We start from the raw sequence: 5,810 nt of genomic DNA, 5'->3' as shown, positions 1-5,810 counted from the left end.
TTAAGGATGTCTCTCTCTCATAAGGATGCCCGCCATATCGGATTAAGGCCCACCTACTCCAGTATGGCCTCACCTTAACTAATTACATGTACCTATTATTTCCTTAGAGGGAATAAGGTTACCTTCATAGTACCAGAGATTGGGACCTGAACATACCTTTTGGGGAGGGGGACAGAATTCAATCAATCCAAAACAAAGGATTATTTTGAAAACATTACTCGAATAAACAAAGTTTATAATTGTTTTTCCATGTACTTGAGCTGGTATTAACATATGAATATTAGAAACATAACGTTATATTTTATGCCTGTGTCAAATTATTCCATGTTCAATCTGTCCTGAGATAGAGTCCAACTATAGCACAAGTTTTACTCATTCTCAGGATTAATTAAATCTGCAATATACCTATATTCACAAGGGTTATAACAGAGCAAACCAAGTATAAAATGACTGGAAATATTGTCATAACTTGAGACCTTAAAAAGATGGAAATATACTCATATGTATGATACTAAATTATGAAATGGCTCTAGAATCCAGAATCCAGGTGTTGTTAATAGTTTAAGGCAGCCCGTCAGAATCAATATACGTCAATACATTTATCAATCACGTTCAACAAGTAACTACAAAGTGATGGTTTTCTTTCTATTCAAAATTCTCCTCTCCTAGAATCCATAAGGAATTGGACACAGAGCTCTCCTCTGGGGCCAAGTGCTTCCTGGAGGCTGTACCTCCCAGGCTCTATAATCTTCCCAGGGCAATTCCCTCCACACACAGGACTGAGCCTGGCCACCACCCCAGGCCCTCTCTGCTCTCTGCCTGGAGGCTCTCAGGAGGTGGCAGGCTGCCCGCCAGGAGGGCAGGACCCAGCCAGCTGATGCTACGGCCTGACGCCTCTGCCCTGGCTCCTGCTCCATGGGGCCTTTTGGGCTAACAGAGCTCTCAGTCTTTTCTCTTTGCCCCTGAAGAAAAGCATCTGTTAGAACGAGCTTGAGCTCCCTGCATTTACTGTGAGTCAGGGAGAATGATAGGAAACCAGTGTTGGGGCAGGTCTTTACTGGAGAAGGGCCCGGGCCGGAGACCCGAGGTCAAATCCCGGTGTGGTCAGAAGGAGGCGACACGCCATGACCCCCCAACCGCCCGCCCCCCCTCCAGGTTGTCTGGCCAGGCCAGTGAGCACTGGGAACGAGCGCCCCCTGCAGGGCAGCCCTGGCCTTCCGGGGCAGCGCCCCCCCCAACCCCCTGCCTGGAGACCTTGGCTGGTTAACACCTGCTGTTTGAACAGGAGGGAGGAAAGGCCTTTAATGTCTCAGCACATCCCCATCCCGACCTTTTCTTATTTTATGTTTTTATTTTTCATTTTTTTACATTTATTTATTTTTGAGAGACAGAGAGACCGAGTGAGAGCAGGGGAGGGGCAGAGAGAGGGGGAGACACAGAACCCCAAGCAGGCTCCAGGCTCTGAGCTGTCAGCACAGAGCCCGATGCAGGGCTCAAACCCCCCAACTGTGACATCATGACCCCAGAGCCCAAGTCAGAGGCTTAACCGACCGAGCCCCCCGGGGGGGCCCCCAACTTTTTATAGGAAGAAGGTGCTGCCAGCCCAGCCGCCCCTCTCTGCCCGAAGTCTGCAAGGTCCCGAGCACAGAAGGGCTGACTCGGCCTCCCCTCCTGCCTGGGGCCTCCTGGAGGGCCTCCCGTGCTTCTCCGTCCCAGGACTGGCACGCGCTTTGGGCACAGCGTTTCCCGCAAACCCTGCAAGGGCTGGCAGGTGGCAAGTGCGTTTCACTTGGGGCTGGGTTTTCGCCCAAGCCAGGCGGCCCGGCTGGGGCTGCCCACAGGCCGGCCGCGTGTCCAGGTGGGCGCGGGCCTTGCCCCCCGGAGCCCCACCTGCGCGCAGGGACCACGGCAGCAGTGGGGGTGCGGCCGGGGAGGGGGCGGGCAGGGTTCAGAGGCCTCCTGGCCCCTCGGAGGCTCTGTTCACACTTCCATGTGTGTCCGGGTTGAGTGGGAGGTCAGGAGGTGAAACAGAGTTCACCCACAAGTTGACTGATAGCGCGGGGTGTGCGGGCGGGGGCGTCTGGCCGGGGCCGGGGCGCGGGAGAGAAGCTTCTCTCAGCGGTGGCTCCGTCACCGGGGTGATGGATGGGCCCGGGGCCTGAGCAGCTGCGGGGGCCTCCGCAACAGATGTGGGCGTCCCCCCTCCAGCCCCCGCCCTGCGCCTCCTCCCAGGGCCCCGGCACCAAGTGGGGCCCGGAGCTGGGAAGCAGCATTCTGGGCGCCTTTCCTTATTTATGTACCCACTCAGGCAGGAGGAAAAAGTCATCCAATAGTGGCATCGCCTGCCCAGGAAAAGAGGGTTTGCTTTTGTGGGAGCAGAAGGCAGCTCTCTGCCCCCACCGCGGGGGTGTTGCTAAGTGAGCTGTATTGAGCCAGCTAGAACTTTCATAGGGAGAGGCTAACGGCAAGCTGACCTAGGAAGTCCTTTTACGCCCAACCTGTGTCTAATCCCTGGAGTTAAAACAAAAAACGAAACCGACCAAGCAACCAACCAAAAACCACCTCCAAGGAAGTTCAGGTGGTAAAGGGCCCCGGGTTATAGGGCCAAGGTCACTTCTGCTCTATGCGATTGAATGGATTCCTGCACATGTTGCAAAGAGAACACCCTGCTTTTGAAACGGGAGGGCCTCCCGAAGGGTCTTGCCTCCCCACCCCAGGCCCTCCCCACGCCCACACCAAGGTTGAAAGCAAAGAAGCGGGAAGTAACACAGTCCTGAAGTCCTCCTGCTTGTGGCTGAGGTGGTGGGTCCCGTCTGCCCTTCGCCCCCGCGGCAGAAAACACGCCGGTGGAGAGCTCGCTGGGGTCTCTGCAGCTCTGAGCCCGGCCTGTCTCAGGACGGACCCTCCTGGCTTCAGGGCCTCGGTGCCGTCACACGTCAGGCCACAGCACCGTCAGCTTTGCGGATTCACCTGCTACCCTCCCTCCCTGGGAATGGAGACGAAGCAAAGCTATACTGCTTAATGTCTTCAGAGAACAGGGAAGCCACAAAATGTCCCCGTCGGTGAGCTGACATCAGTGCCGAGGGTGCAGAACATGCTGCCTCCCCTGTCTTCCAGCCCTTCTGCCTGTCCCCATCCCCCAGCCAGGGCTACAGCTGCGAAGGCCGCTCTTCTAGAATAAGCCAAGAGCAGCCCGGGGAGGCTTCTGAGGGGAGTCCTCGACTGGGAAGAGGCGTGAGACCACTGCCTGTAGACCACTCAGCTCCCACTTTGGGGAAGAAGCAAGCAAGCCCGGCACCTGCTCTACCGGGCTCTGTCCATTATCACTCCTGACTCCATTTCCAATGTGCCTTAAAGGGGGCAGACCTCTTCCTGTAGCTTCAAATCCTAAAGCCCTTGGGAGTTCCACCAACAGTCTGAAAGCTCTTCAAGTAACCCTACTTACCAATGGCGATTTCAGTGGCGACTCCCCCAAACAAAGACAACGTAAACACCTCAAAAGATGCCCTGCTTGCTTCTTAAGGCGTAAAAATATGCTCTGCTTGGCCAGAGGAGAAAATTAAATGTTTATTAAATGATGAGATACAAAAGTAAATGTCTGAGAAATACGGGATTCTCAGCACATCTTTTTCTGCTTTTCCGCTGCTACCGTTTTCTCCGTTGTGAGAAAAACGTGCTTTTCGGCAAACTTCTTCCGAGCAAGTGCTGTGGGCTAGAAAGTAGAGATAGATAAAGGTTAATAAGTACCGGAAATTGATGGAAAGCAAAACAGACGTTCTTTGAAAGGACCAATAAAACAGACGAAGTAAAATGAGAGAGAGTGAGAAGGAATACAAATATATATTACCAACACCGGATGTGGGAAAGGGGAGAGCAAACAGATAAACATAAAAATGTTTAAATCATGAACAAAATAGTGTGCGCCCGGAATCATTCCAATCATTTGAACAAAGCAAATGAAATGGATCATTGGTATGGAAACATGTTACCAAAATTATCTTCCAAAAGGGAGACATGGTAGAACACGAACACCTATTACACTAATAGTTTTAAAAGAAATTTAAAAGATTCTCAAATATCTACCACAAGAAGTTTTCAGGCATGGAATTATTTATCAACTTTCAAGGGACTCAATAATTCCTTCTGTCAGTTAAACTCTCTTAGCTTGGAAAACCATAGAGAACTTCCCAGACAAATTTATGAAGGTAACACGAACAACAGAGCCAGGTAAACACAGGAAAACTAAAAAATATAGTTTCAACTCATTTATTCATATCGGTTTAAGAAATTCTAAGTATCAACTAGTGAATCCAACAGCAACAATGACAAAAGATAACACAGTACACAGAAGCAAGTTCATTCCATTCTATAATTCAAATGTAGGAAATCTATTAACATGATTTATTGCATTAATTGTTAAAAAAAATTACCTAAGCATTTCATCAGATGCAAAAAAAAAAAAAGAAAGTGAAAGAAACAGAGAGACATTGAATAGAATTTAACAGCGGTTCCTGTTTTTTAATAATATATAGTAAATTAGGATAGAAAGTTCTCGAGCAGGCTGGGAAATAGAGCTTCCAAAACTCACAGCAAATATTTTATAGTAAGTGGTGAAACATTAGAAGTATTCCAGTGAAGTCAAAATATGAGAACAACTAACTTTACTTTTTCCCCAGCATCATTTTGGAATTCCAAATCAATGCAATAAGATAAAAATATATTCAGAAGAAAATTATCGGAAAGGAATACATGAAATTATCATTAGTTTAAGATGATTTTTACTACATAAAAAAAGAATCAAATTAGATCGTTCGTTAAAGTGACTAAATACGAGTCCCCCCCCCCAAAAAAAAAATCAGTAGGTGTCCTCTTTCTTCAAGGACAACAAATGAGCAAAGGAAGAAGTAAAAAATCCAACTTTAGGAAGTCGACGGGGCCAGTCCAACTGAGAAAAGGATAGACCTTTTGACAAAATGGTATTGGGACAACTGGATATCTACATGGAAAAAAAAATTGACTTAGCCAGACCCCTCACTCACACCATACACAATTCAAAATGGATAAGCACCTAGATGTAAGGGTTAAAGCTATAAAATTCTTCAAAGAAATATAAGAAATACAACATCTTTGTGATGTTGAGTTAGGCCAAGAATTCTTAGAGAAAACATCAAAGACATAAGTGATAAAAGAAAAAATTGACAAGCTGAGTTTAATCAAAACTTAAAACCTTTTCACTTCAAAATATACCATTAATAAAGTAAACAAGGTAAGCCACAGACCAGGACAAACTATTTGCAAATTATATGTCCTAAAAAGGACTTGTATCCAGAGTACATAAAGAACTCTTATAATTCAATGCTAAGAAGGTAAAGAGCTCAAAAATACGCAAAAGAGTCAAACAACCATGCTCCCAAATGCAATGCACAAAATGACCAATGAGCACATGAAAAGATGTTCAGTACTATGAATTACTGAGTAAGCATAACTAAGAACCACGGTAAGATACCATCTCACTCACACCCACTAGGATTGCTGTAATCAGAATGTTACACAATACTACGTTTCGGTAAAGACGTGGAAAATCGGTCCCTACATACGTTGCTGGTGGGACGTATGGCCTACCCGCTCTAGAAAACAGTGTAGTAGTCTCTGAACAAATCAGACATAAATGTATCTTATGACCCAGGAATTCTATTCCTAGGAAAATGAAAACATATGTTCCCACAAAGACTTTTATACAAATGTTCATAGAGACATAATTCATAACCCAAAGTGGAAACAATCCAAGTACCTATCAACTGACGAATGGA

This window comes from Acinonyx jubatus, chromosome D3 (genome assembly GCF_027475565.1).
Source record: "Acinonyx jubatus isolate Ajub_Pintada_27869175 chromosome D3, VMU_Ajub_asm_v1.0, whole genome shotgun sequence".
In the NCBI taxonomy this organism is placed as follows: Eukaryota; Metazoa; Chordata; class Mammalia; order Carnivora; family Felidae; genus Acinonyx; species Acinonyx jubatus.
This window is presented reverse-complemented; position numbering follows the sequence as displayed.